Source organism: Pseudopodoces humilis, chromosome 11 (assembly GCF_049639895.1).
Source record: "Pseudopodoces humilis isolate 2021_Gansu_Grassland_sample_001 chromosome 11, ASM4963989v1, whole genome shotgun sequence".
Taxonomy (NCBI): domain Eukaryota; kingdom Metazoa; phylum Chordata; class Aves; order Passeriformes; family Paridae; genus Pseudopodoces; species Pseudopodoces humilis.
In genome coordinates, this window is record NC_142210.1 from 5,370,583 (window position 1) to 5,384,268 (window position 13,686).

The following is a 13,686-nucleotide window of genomic DNA, read 5'->3' on the forward strand; positions in this document are numbered from 1 at the left end:
CACCCAAGGCACACAAAAAACGTTCAAGTGACATAATAAAAACACAAGTTTATGTGTTTATACATAAATTGTTGCACACACTTTCAGGTATACACATGCACCTATATGCACAAACATATATTACTTGTTAAAATGTTCTATACATGAAAATATCAGTACACTAAAAAAAATAAAGTCCATAAAAGACCCAAGTTAGCCGTCAAAACCAGTTTGCTGCCTCACATTAGCCTTCCCCATAATTTAAAAGCAAACTGGGGGCACCTGATGAAACAAAAGGGCTGTAGATTGAAGAGAAATAAAATTAAAATACGACTTGACCCAGCACAGTCACTCCTGGAATCCACTACCCCAGGAAGTCATGGAGACGCACACCAGTGGAACAGACATTTTAAAGGACTGGATAATTTTATGAGCATTAATAACATTTGCAGCTATGCAAGCTAATAAAACGTTACAAGGGTAATCAAACTTCATGCTTCAATGTGTAAGTTGATCACCTGTGAGCGCTGGGAAGGAATTTCCTCTCTGGTGCTGTTGCACTGAGCAAGTAGCCAGCTGCGCCGCAGGGGTGCACTTTTAATAAAAAAAAATTTAAAATACTAAAAAAATAAGAATCAGTGTCACTGCTGTTGCTGCTATGTCTTTGCTTTGGTTTTCTCCTTCTGCAATAGCTGGCACTCAACAGAGACTCCAAATATCAGTGAGACCTTTGATGTCAACTTCCTAAGGTTTCCTCTGGTGCAGTTTTGGGACAGCATATCCAACACAATCCAACAATAATATCACTTTTCTCCTGGAGGGCTGTTCTGTTCCTATAAGCTGGCAGCAGGAATTACACCAAGGTTAACCCGTCATCCCCACACCACGGATCCCACATTGACTCTTTATATTTCCATACTGGGCAAATTGTGTCGGCCAACTAAGCACAGGCTCTTCCAGTAACTCTGAGCGAGGAGCTCCAGGTACTCCCAGGAAAACTCAGCAGATTTTGAGCTCTCTACCAATTCAAAACTATCCAATATGTTATTTATAACATCCAAGCAGCAACCTTGGTGTTTCCAGTGTTTTCTAGCCTCAGAAGTTAATGCCCTCGTAATTAATGAACTGACAGCAAACGCTGCAATCTGCTGCCACAGGCTTTGCAAAAGACAGACTTTGCTCCTGTGCCTACCCTTCTGTTCCAGGGAATCCAGGCTCAGCTCAGCCAGCTGGGGAGGAGGCTGAAGGGAGGATGGGACAGAGCAGAAGTGTCAAAATAAACCTTTCACTTCAAAATAACAAGCACAGGGGATTATGGATACAAATCCAAAGGCCTGGAGAGGACAAGGGTGTGCTCGAACAAGGGACCTGCTCCAGGAGCCTGCCCTCTCCAAAACAAAAAAACAGGTGTTGCATAGAAGGAATATTGAGGAAACACATGCTCTGGGGTCTCCACTGTGGGCAGACTACAACTGGGTCTGGTGAGCTCTCCTGTGCAGCACAGGCCTTGGGAGCACAGGATTACAGCTCCCTGCCATACCCCCTCCCTCCATCCTGGTTAAAACCCACTTGTATCACCATGGCAACCACACCTGAGCCTTTCACAGGCAGCCAACACCCAGGCCTGGCTTTGCTGCTTGTGCTCCTCCTGCCCTTTTCCCCATCCCCAAGCCAGGGACTGGAAAAGGAAGGCACACAGGGAGGGACAGGAGGAAAACGCATCTCATCAGAATAAAGAGGTCCAGCACTTCTCACCTGGGGAGGGTTATTCACCAATTCCTCTTCTGAGCACAAGGTGTGTTTGAAGGAGAACGTGAGGATCCATTAACCAGCCTGGCCATGCATGAGTCCATATTTCCTCTCCTTTCTATTTGTCCTTAGAGAAAAGCAGTTCAATATTCTTTTGGGAGAGAGGAGGCAAAGGGCACAAGGATTACATGCGTCAGTCACCCTTTCATTCCCAAACAATCATTCTCGCTGTGACAGTGTCCTCCAGGCCACAAAACCCATATTTTTCTGAATTCACAGCATTGAGAAATGCACTCGTTGCCCTCTAAAGACCTTTCCAAATGACATTCCCTCCTCAGCCACGACAGCATTTGGCCTGGAACACGATATGCCCCAGGAAAGCCATAACTTATCCATCAGGACAGGAAAGCACTTTAAATCACAGTTAGAAGAGCACCATCATCAGAGACCGGAGCTGAAACCCCATGTGATGTCACACACATGAACCCAACATGCTGACAACAGCCATGGGGTTTAGAATTACAGGCAATAAAGTATGACATCATGATGACATCATGAAAGGAGAAATTCAATTCCCAGCCCAGGGGCTATCAGTTACTGCTTTATTCGAAAACCTGTCACTATGTGCGTGAGCAATGAGCAGAATCCATCATTTCCACAGGTTTTTATGGCCACCATAAATTTGGAACTCTTAGGCCTCAGCCACCTCCCTGTGTCTCTCCGAGCCCATCTGTCGGCTCCTGCAATGCTCCCTCTGGATCCACTAAAAATCCCATTTCAGGGAAAATCAAAGCAGCTCAGGGCTGCTATGGGGTGGCACAGATTTGGCTTTGGGGTGACCACATACCTGTCAGCTCTGCATGTGGTGTCCCTCACAGCTGGGTGCACCACAGATAAACCCTCTGACACTTGCATGAGCACTAAAAGCCATTTTAAAATCTGTTTTGATGAGCACTCCCAGGCAGATGCTTTGAGAAGCTCTCCTGGTGCAGGCATCTCACCCCCTGCCAAGGCACCTACCAATGTATGGTATAATTATGTTAATAAAGGACTCATTTCACAGATATATAAAGCAGGTGGCCTAGCAGGTCACAGAGGCAGAGGTGAACGCGCTCTCCAGTGAGGCAGGTGGAATATTTGGGGGTGTTTTTATGATTAGATGATGTCAATCTGTCTACTCTCACAAATATGATCTGGCTCATGTGGTCATACACACATTTAGCTCAGTCTTCATAACACCTCAGGCAGTGATAAGGGATGGATTTTTCATGAGATTCCTGACATAGAAGAGGTGTCCCTTGTCTTTGCCTCCTTTTATTGTTTTTATTTCACTTGTTACTGCAAAAAACAAAGCAGTGCCATGACCCAACAGATATTTCCTGGAGTATATCAGAGACTGTGTTATTTCCAGTCATGAGCTGTAAAACTTTTCCACTGCAATGAACCCCTACTTCCAATTTCCTGACATCCATAGCATTAGATTAGACCAGTCTGGTCTTTACCAGATACTTTGAAAATACAGAAATATCTTCTGCTTGCTCCCACCCAGGACACAATTCCCCAGAGTATTAAAACAAAATTAAAATTGCCCATTTCCATCCACTGCAGCTGCATTTGTCCCTCTCACCTCTTACAAGTCCCCTGCAAAAATGCCATCCCATGGAAAAGCGACCTCCCTGCATTATCAGTGTGATTGCCAGTCACTTGGGACCCTCTAGATATCCTTGACCCTACCCCAAAATCCCTGCCCAAGATGCCTTAAAGGTGGTGCCTTTAAGGGAGTTCAGCTGATAGACATCAAACACCATATCAAGTTATGACACATTTTTAACTGTTGTTGATGCCTGGAATAACCTTGTTGGTGCACAGAATAACCTTGTTGATGCATAATCCTGAAAAAAAAAAAAAAGTCACAGTGACAGCTGGGCACAAAATATTCAAGTTCTGCTAAGGATCTGGCAGTATCAGCTGAATCATAACCCAGTGCAGAGTTCACTACATTTTCAAGATATTTCATGAGATAGTCTTTACACTATCTCAGTTCATTACTTCTGTGGAAAGATCAAGGATAACACCGGGGTTTGGAGATGAAAGAACCTGGCAAGTTACCTTCTCTTTTCTCACAGGCAGTGAATAACCAAAGAACAAAGCCACCTGGTTCAAGAAGGGCTGGACAAGGGTTGGACAAGTGACTTTGGAGGGAGTCTGTTGGTACTTAGGGAGGGCAAAGAGCTGCTAAAATTCCTCACATAACCACCCCCTTCAGTTCCCAGTCCCAAAAATCCACAGTATCATTTCAGCCCTGCACCTCTGATTACTTGTAGGTTTTCCTGAAGTGTGACTGTGCACTAATACCCAGCACTGAGAATGATTTTAAAATGCCAGTGAGTTTTTCCTAACCCGATTTCCACGGTCCCCATCAGTTACACACAATTAACAGGTAATTATGGGCAGGTTCCGAGACAGCAGCCTGCACGCAACACTCCCCTTGCCCAATGTGCCTAACACACCGTGCAGCTCCACCTTCACCAGCCAGGAGACAGGAAAAATGGGAAAGGGATTGACTCAATAACCTGAGACTTGCTGCAAAAATGTAGCTCTGAGTTAAACATTCAGAGCATACACGACCAGAGCACCAGCAATTACTGGATTTGTTACTGCCTCAACTATCATGACAGGCATTGAAATAAATCTCATTTATATGACATACAGTCATCTAGAAATGCCTTTTTTTTTTTTTCCTTTTAAGAAATTCTTTTAAGATGTCAATGTGCTACACATGGCTCCGTTTTGAGACCTCTCCAGACTGGAGATCAGACAAGATATACAAGCCTTTCAGCCTGCCAAGCTTCATACTCGTTAGGAGTAAGCCTGAATTCGGAATTTTCTACATGGTGCCTCCATGAATTCGATTAAGGAAGGCCCCTTGCCACTAAATGTTGGCTGCAGGGATCCAACTCCCCCTCTCCCGTCATCCTGCAGGGTTCCCTAAAGGCCGGGCTCACCACGGCTGCACTCCAGACATTCATGTTGCATTTCCCTCTGTAGCTCAGGCCTGGGATGTTTCTCTGGAGCCTGAAGCACAGCCCAGATGTTTCCCATGACCCTTCAGGCATCCCCACACACATCTGGTACCCTCCATGCCCTTGCTCACAGCACTGGCACAATCACAGCAGGTTGGAAGACAGAGTGGGCTGGGGAGACTCTCAGCTGTTCTGGTCCAAGGATGCCAAGATCTGGGCAATAGATCTTGTTCACAATAGATCAATAGATCACAGGTCCAAACCTGTGCCAGGGAAGGGTTAGGTTGGCTATCAGGAAAAGATTCTTCCCCCAGGGTTTGAACAGGCTCCCCAGGGACTGGGCTTGGCCCCAAGGCTGCCAGAGGTCCAGGAGCGTTTGGACAATGCTCTCAGGGATGCACGGGGTGGAATTGTTGGAGTGTCCTGGGCAGGGCCAGGAGTTGGACTACAATTCTTGTGGGTCCATTCCAGCTCAGCCTGTTCCATGGTTCTATGAAACTCAAGAGCATTTCCCTCAAAAGGTCCTGCCTCCAAGTTCAGGGTGCTGGCATTCCTGAAAAACGTGGTCCTTAGGCAACAGCTTCACCACATCCTCTTTCCTTAAATACTTTGGAAAGGGTCATTCTGGCAGATGCTGTAACTGGGAATCATCACATCCACCCACCGAGCAGCAAAGAAAACCACTTGTTACCTTCCTCCCTTTACGTATCACGCTCCCACAAATTACAGCAGAATTAGGCTCTCCTAGAATCCATCACACAGCTCCAGGAGAATGTGGTCCCAGCAACTGCGCTCTACAGGCAAGCTGAGGCAGTAAATAGAAAGGGCTAATTGGGGAAGGGGGGAGATGCTGTTTCCTGATGTAAAAATAACTGACACTTCCAGGAAATAATGGTATAAATAGAAAATTAAGCCATTCCTCCTCCAAAAATATTTCATAATTATGTGTCATAAAAATAATTAGGTTATGGTGAATTAGTACAAATGTTTACAGCAAAATTGCCATGCAAAACATTATGGGTAATAACATGCTAATTGCTGTAGAAGCAAAAGCTGATTATGTTTCAGCAATATTAAAAGTTGCCAACTCAGCGCTGCCATCCAAGCTCTGATATCTCTCAGCAGCATCTAAGGACTCAGGGAGAGCTGGTGAGGAGAGAAGGACACGGCAGGTGGGCAGTCTGAGCCCTGCCAAGCACTTCCCTTGCTGGCTGGCAGTTCCTAGAAAGCTCACGCCAGGTAATCCTCGGGGAGCACCCGCAGAGGACGAGGCATCGCCCTCGCTCCCTGGTGAGACTGAGTGAACAGGGAACAGCCAGGAGGGGATCAGCTGGGGCTGCCCAAGAGCTGGCTGACATCTGGTCCTGCACAGCCAGCACCCAGCCAGAGCCAGATGGGATCTGGCTCCTGTTCCATGCAGATCATCACCTGAGCAGCTGCTCTGCCCCAAGGCAGCCGGCCAGGCCTGCAAGACCCCTTCCCTAAGCCTGGGCAGGACGGTGCTGAGGCTGAGATGATGTGGATTTCTCACCCCAAGGCCCTGCAGGGTGGATCACTCTCTGCACATACCTCTCCTCTGAGCACCTGCTCACTGCCTGGCACATCCCAGCTCTTCCCATTGCTCCTGATGCAGGGAGAAGCATAGGGATGGGGAGCATGTAAGGCATGCAGGGATTCCTCCTACACAGCTGTCCCAGAGGGATCAGGTCCTGCCACCAAAGCATGGTCTCAGGCAATCCCAGGACAACACCTGCCCTGCTCTGCCCGCTCAGTTCCCTCTGCCCAGCAGGTTCCACAGGTGGCCAGGGGTGAGCTGCTCATTCCAGGAGCCTGCCACAGGGTCCGTGGGATCTGCAGCAGCAGCAGACACTGCTTGAAGTTGCCTTTTTGACAGCACCAGCGGCCTCCTGGGAGCTGGGCTGTCTGCACACACGTCTCCAACCCACTTCGGGTTGGATCCCCTTGATCCAAGATGTCTCAGGAGAATTGGGGTCTGAGTTTTTCTAGAGCAGAGGTCTTTCACACATCCCCATAAATCTGTTTGGTTCCTTGTCCCCTTGTCGGCAGATGTGACAAACTGCTCAAGGGGAGCACTGGATAAAGTTAAAGGTGTGAATTTAAAGCTCATTGCTTCAAAGTTAGGAAATCTCTGCAGTGTTCTCACTCAGAACTGAAGTGACACTAATTGGGTTTACCAAGCTCATTTCCAACACAAATGCCGATAAACCGGATTACATTTCCGTGGGGGTGTTCACACAGAACTTCCAGAGCTAATCCGCTTTTTGAGTAAATTTGCCTTAAACCCTCTAAGTGTCCCATATTACAGTTTCTCCTGCAGGAGACTTGCTGAGTTTTACCATTGAAAACTTGATCATCTTTGTCCTTGTTTTATTAGGTTGGAAAGAAGTGTCTTTCCAAAAGGCAGAAATTCCTCATTCCCCCTTTTAGCAGTGCCTGGAGCCTCAGGCCATTACAGACCTGGGAAAACTGTCCCAAGAGCAGGCAAATCCAATCCCTAATGGGCGGTGACCCTGCCCCACGGCTCGGGAGTGGCAACTGGATCATCTCTGGTCCTTCCAACCCAAACCCAAACCATCCTGTGACTCTTTGGGGGAGCTGTGAACCCCTGACACCTCCCCAAACCCGGCCCATCTCCACAGGCTCCAGTGATGACCCTTGTGTGACACCACGGGCGTTGGTGCCGCTCCCAAGTTTGCAAATACCGGATGAAAGGCGCCAGGGAAATGGTGGGGTTTACATCATCATCATCATCATCATCATCATTATTGTTATTATTATTATTATTATTATTATTGTTATTGTTATTATTATTATTATTACTGTTATAACAAAGCGCCGTTTGAGATGTTAATTGCGGTGCTGGCTAATGAGGGGCTGTGCCGTGCACAGGCTGGCGCCGGGCTCTGTCCCGCTCGGCTCCGCGGAGATGAAGGGCGCACTCGGCGGCGCTGGAGCCCGGGCGCTCATTATGCACCGAGTCACACCGGGCAGCTCCCGGCAGAACGCCGAGACAGAGGTAAACCACTATTTGGAAACAAAGGAGGGCTCTCTCCATCCTAATTAGCGGCAGGTTGCAGAGAGCAGCGGCAGAAGGCGAAGGTCACTTCCCACAAGGCTCAGCTCAGGATGCCAAAACACCCACTTAATTCAGGCGGCTCAGCGGGCAGAGTCAGACCAGAGCAATTACACTCCCTGGATTTCCCCACGGAAGGGTTTAACAATGCAACTCTTGGAAAAAAAAAAATAAGGTGACTGCAGGAGCTCTTTCTTGTGCCACCTTGGAGCGGGGGGAAGCGCAGCCCACCGCTCTGACTCCGGCAGCGGCACGGCTGGGTCTTTGTGCCTCTGCGCTCGGAGCCCAGCTGGGAGGGCTGCCTTTCTCCTTATTTTTAACTTCAGAAATGAATAAGAACAAATTTTAACATTTAAAAAACAAAGATAAAAAGAACCACAAACGTGAAGATGCTTTGGAGTGGGTTGAGTTCCCTCTGAGTGCTCCGAGTTTTCTTCCAGATGCTGCCGGTGAGAATTAACCTTTAGAGGAACCATCTAAGCATGAACACTGGGAGCCTTCTTGGGAGAAGCAGCTCCTCTGCTGGGACAGTCCTTGCGTGGCTCAGCCCAAGGATTCAGCTGCTCTGTTAAATGGCTCACTGCACCCCAGCCACCTCACACTGACAGCTCTTCCAAAAGGTCAAAATGTCTTTTTTGCCCTCAGCTGATATTTCCTCCCTGCACACACCGCGGGTGATGTGTGACCACATCTGCACCTCTCACAGCTCCCTCGCACAGCAACTCCTCCTCAAAGCATCTGCACCGCCCTTGGCACCTCCTGCCCAGGGCAGGAGCATTTCCCTGGGGGCCGTGCAGGAACACAAACACCTTTATCTTTTTCAGAGACTCCAGAATGGGGAATTTGCAGTGGGAAAGAAAGACTGAGATTTTTCTAAAGTTCTTTATTTTCAGCCTGATAAACAAGGGCTGCAAACACTGCCTGGATACCCCCATCAAAGGCTTCAGATCCAACACGTTGTCCCAGACCCCTCTTTCCTGATCCAGCTAACAGCGAGTGATCACCAGCACATAGTGGATAGGATCCACCCCAATTCATCCTTGGATGGAAACATCTTCAGCCAACAGCTCAGTGGGAGGCAGAGCAGCCGTGGGGTTAGTGCAGCTTTCTTTGAATCATTTGTGGAGTACATTTCAGATCACAACCTCTTTCCCTCCAACATGCTCCACGCTGTTCACAATCATCTCCCAGCATGGAGGAGTCCAGCAGCCCTTCTGCTTCCCGCTCCTGAGCCACAGCTGCCTTGTGCTCCACAAACCCACCCTTGATGTTGGACCAGAGATGTCCAAAACATCTCTCAGAGCTGCAATTCCCCCTTATTTCCTCTCTCAGCTGCATCAGCAGTAACTAATACCGAGCACTGGTATTACAGGGCTTTCCAGCTGTTTCCAAGCAGCCCATAAAACATCTGGCAGTGCTTTAGGGGGCTCTGGTGTCTGTGTGTCTCAGCCATGCCCGCTGATCCCAGCACAAGGACCAAGCTGGCCCTGGCACAGGCTGGGGACACATCGGGTGGATCTCAACAACGTGCCAGCCCTGCTCACGGGCTGGCATCTATCCTGGCACATCTCTTGTCATCAGGCTGACTTTGCAAGTCTGGCTGGAGATGAAAGCTGGAGTTTTCTTGCTCAGGAGGTATTTCCAGGTCCTTTCAGAAGGTGATGTGAGACTGCTTTAGGTGCAGGCCTGCCAGGAACAGAGAGGCTCGGTGGGGAAGGGAGGTTTTCCAGCAGGGATGTACAGCTCTCCACCAAGCCGGTGATCCCATCATGCCTCCCTCATTCCTATTAAAATGCTGTTTTCCCCCTGGCTGCACTGCCTGTCCCTCCTGGCCACAGCACTGGCCGCTGTTCCCACAGGGATCCCATGGGGGATGTCAAATGCTGCCTCTATTTCTGCAGCTCAGGTCTGCTCAAACCTCTCCCAAGTGATAAAACCTTCAGTCAGGTGAAATCACATCAGTACCACCACCATCCCCACCCAGTAGACAGGGAAAACCCACCTTTGCTTCCAGGTCTCTGTGACTCCAGGTGAGAGTTATGGCAAATCAGGCGATGTTCATGACAACCAAACTGCAGCCAGGACTCCCTGTTTGCCTCTCCTCCCTGTTAAAAGCCAACTCAAAAAGTCACCAAGTACCTCACAACCAGCAATTCACAAAATTGGTGCCCTTCATCCTTCTTCCACTTGACACTCATTGCCTGCAGAGCCTGGATGAAGAGCTGTTTCCCTCTCCTCCTCCTCCTCCGCCTCCTCCTCCTCCTCCTCCACATCTTCAGAGCCTCTGCTCCAACAAAGTTTGAGCTGCTCCCTTTTTCTTGGCAGCACTGGTGCTTTTTTCACCCTTTGCTCTGCTCACCAAACCTCCTCCAGGCATTGCACAGGGCATCTGCTGAGCACAGCAGCTCATCCCAGCTCTGCTCACACCCTTTTTTTAGTGCATCTCTTGCACCTACCTGGCTTGATGAGGAGAAAATTGCAGCCCAGCTCTCTCCCTTTGCACAGCACCAGAGTCAGGGAAGGCCCCTGGTGGATGGATTTTTTCCAAGGACAGAGGTTGCTGGAAGGAGATGAGCACCAGCAAGGAGCATCCCACACTGGCCCAACACCACCACTTCCGGGGATGTTCCTACACACCTGATCCACAGCTGCTGGAAACCACCTGGGACTTCCACCTGCTCTCCTGATGGAAAACACTCTGCCCGCTGTCTCCAGCCCTGCAGGTGGGAGGAGATGCCCGTGCTCTGTGCTCTGCTGACCAACACAGCCCTCCATGCTGATGGACCTCAGACACGCCCCTTCTCTGCCACCCACTCCTGCTCCCGAGCAATTAAACCCCGACTGCCATGGCTGGGCAAGACAAATGGTGTTTATTGGGATGACTTTCCTGCGTGCCAAACATAAAACAAAATGCCAATCGATAGAGTTGCCTCACCTGATGGTTTTATTTCTCTTCTCCTCCCACCCCCACTTTTAACTTTGCAGAGCTCTGGAGCTCTCGGCGGGGTTTGCACTGGGGTGATAAACCAACAGATCCTCATTAACCCGTGGGCAAGAGCAAGAATTTGCCTTTTCTCTCTCTTTCCCTTTTCCCTTTTTTTTTTTTTTCAAAAACTCTCCCTCTATCAATATTTGATGAGGGTAATTTCAAAGACTTGTTTAGTATGATCTCCACATAAGGAGTCCTTGGGAGTGTTTATCACGTTTGAGGTATAATTACATTCAAATGCTGAGACACAGTTGCCAGGGTTACAGCTGCTGGTGGTTCCTCCAGCTTTTGTGTCTGGGGTTTCTCACCGCCCCCCGCGCACTCGCACACCCCACGTGCTCCGCTCCTCGGGGGAAGCAGGGGAGGGGGATGGATGGGAAGCTCAAGGACCAGCAGTGGCCAGGGCAGGTCACAGCAGCACCTCCCAGCCTGAAGGAATGTCAGCATTCCCTTCAGGGTGTACCCACTACAGGGGTTGGGGTCAGGGATGGGGTAGAGAAAGAGCTGAGGAGCAAGTTCAATGTTGCTGACAAAAATATTACAGTAAAACCTTCCAGCCATTCCCTTGGATCCTATCACTGGGGGAGGAGGGAGGTTTAGCTTGGATATCAGGAAAAGGTTCTTCTTCCACAGGGTTCTGGGCACTGAACAGGCTCCCCAGGGAATGGGCACGGCCCCAAGGCTGCCGGAGCTCCAGGAGAGCACGCTCAGGGATGCACAGGGTGGGATTGTTGGGATGTCTGTTGGGCCAGGAGCTGGACTAGATGATCTCTGTGGGTCCCTTCCAGCCCAGAATGTTCTACTGGCTCAGTGAACCTCAGTGGCTGTAAAAGCTCCATAGAAAGAGAGGCAGCAATGCCTTTTCTTCATCCCTGGAATCACCAAGTGGAATCTAAAGAGCCAAGGCATGAATTGCCAGTGACAGAGAGCTCCAGAATCCCAAGGGAGAGGTGCAGTGGTGCCAGCTCTGGGACCTCCTTGAACTCTCAGCTCTCTCCACCCTGCCACAAGCTCCTCTGCTCTCACCAACCAGGAGAATCTTCTCAAAAGGTGCTCGAGGACACCAACTCTGTGTGTGCCGAAATGGGGACACAAACTCCATCTGAGACAACATCCAGACATGAACCTGGCTGAAAGCAGATACACACAGAGACAGGTGGATGGGGGATGGATGGATGATGGATGGGGGATGGATGGATGGATGGATGGATGATGGATGGATGGATGGATGGATGATGGATGGATGATGGATGGATGGATGGATGATGGATGGATGGATGGATGGATGGATGGATGGATGGATGGATGGATGGATAGATGGATGGATGGGGGATGGATGGATAGATGGATGGATGGATGGATGGATAGATGGATGGATGGGGGATGGATGGATGATGGATGGATGGATGGATGGATGGATGATGGATGGATGGATGGATGGATGGATGGATGGATGGATGGATGGATGATGGATGGATGGTTGGATGATGGATGGATGGATGATGGATGGATGGATGGATGGATGGATGGATGGATGGATGGATAGATGGATGGATGGATGGATGGATGATGGATGGATGGATGGATGGATGGATGATGGATGGATGGATGGGGGATGGATGGATGGATGGATGATGGATGGATGGATGATGGATGGATGGATGGATGGATGGATGATGGATGGATGGATGGATGGATGATCTGGGCTATCTGCTGGAGACCTGGTCTCACACTGCTGGCCATGCAGAGAGGGAAGGAGCTGCCAGTTCAAGCTCTTTGCTGTCACTTACCCAAAGCCCAGTCACAGCAGGGCTGTGTGTGTGTAGCCACCCGACCACTGGAGCTGGGAGCAGCCCCTGCCCCAGTCCCTGCTGCCAGTGTGGACCTACTGCAATGCCCTTCAGGCTCTGCTGCACTGGGAAAAAATTAAAAGCTGAGCATTTCCATCTCAACACCACCTCCCATCCCTGCTGCAGCAGTGACTTGAGATCTCCAGGCCAAGGGCAGTGCTTAAGGAGGCACTAAGAGCAACCCTCAGGGAAGGGGCACCCAAAGAAAAGCCATTGCCTGCTCCTGCCCAGGCTCTGGGGCTGAACTCAGGCTGCCCAGCCTCATCCACCTCCCTTCCCCAGCCTGCAGAAAGGCTCAGCTCCTACCTGGCACTTCCTGGACTGCGTCAGTAAATGCAGTTTCACCCAGGCAGCAAGGAATGGGGATTGAATTGCCTTTGTTCTAGTTCCAATTTTAAATAATATGAACCTCCCTACAATAGGCAGCGTTATCACTAATCCCCACAGTTGAGCCTGAAATAAGCTTACAAACCATGCAGTAGCACTGTGGGAAGAACAATTATTCCAACAAAGGATGGAGAGGGGAGGAAACAACCATGAGCTCCTTGGATTAGATGGAAGGTGAACACAATTGTTGTCAATTCACAATAAATAAATAATAATTTTATTTTTTTTAAGCCACCAAAACACAAAACAAACAAACACCAAGAACAAATGCAGCGTGAAGGCACGGTAAAATATTTACGATTATTTCAATGGAAAAGAGGTACCTGCTACAGTCAATAGGTTGTAAAACAAATTCAGATGGAAGCTATTGTTTACCCCTAAATCAGCTCTAATGCACTGGCAAATGTGATTATCAGCATTCTGCGGGGAGCAGCAGCATCAGCATTCGTTCCAGGTGTGCTCAGTGAAGGCTCTCATGGCCACAGGTTCATTTGTAATTATTAAAATGCACCTTGTTAGCCATGCAGCAAGTCCCAAATTTCTGGGCAGCAGCACATGCAGTGTTTGCTTTAATTTATTCTGTGCAATTTCTGCATTATTTTACTGCGTCAATGC

General features: G+C 49.1%; 1 long non-coding RNA gene across 1 annotated transcript; it reads right to left on the reverse strand.

Moving 5' to 3' along the window:
• Window positions 1-7,040: 7,040 nt before the first annotated feature.
• Window positions 7,041-10,434, reverse strand: LOC148183502 (uncharacterized). The gene is made up of 3 exons (XR_015773481.1): window positions 10,302-10,434; window positions 9,848-9,950; window positions 7,041-9,531 (listed from the first exon to the last, which is right to left on the reverse strand). It is a non-coding gene; the product is annotated as an uncharacterized LOC148183502 (long non-coding RNA).
• Between the last annotated feature and the right edge of the window lie 3,252 nt (window positions 10,435-13,686).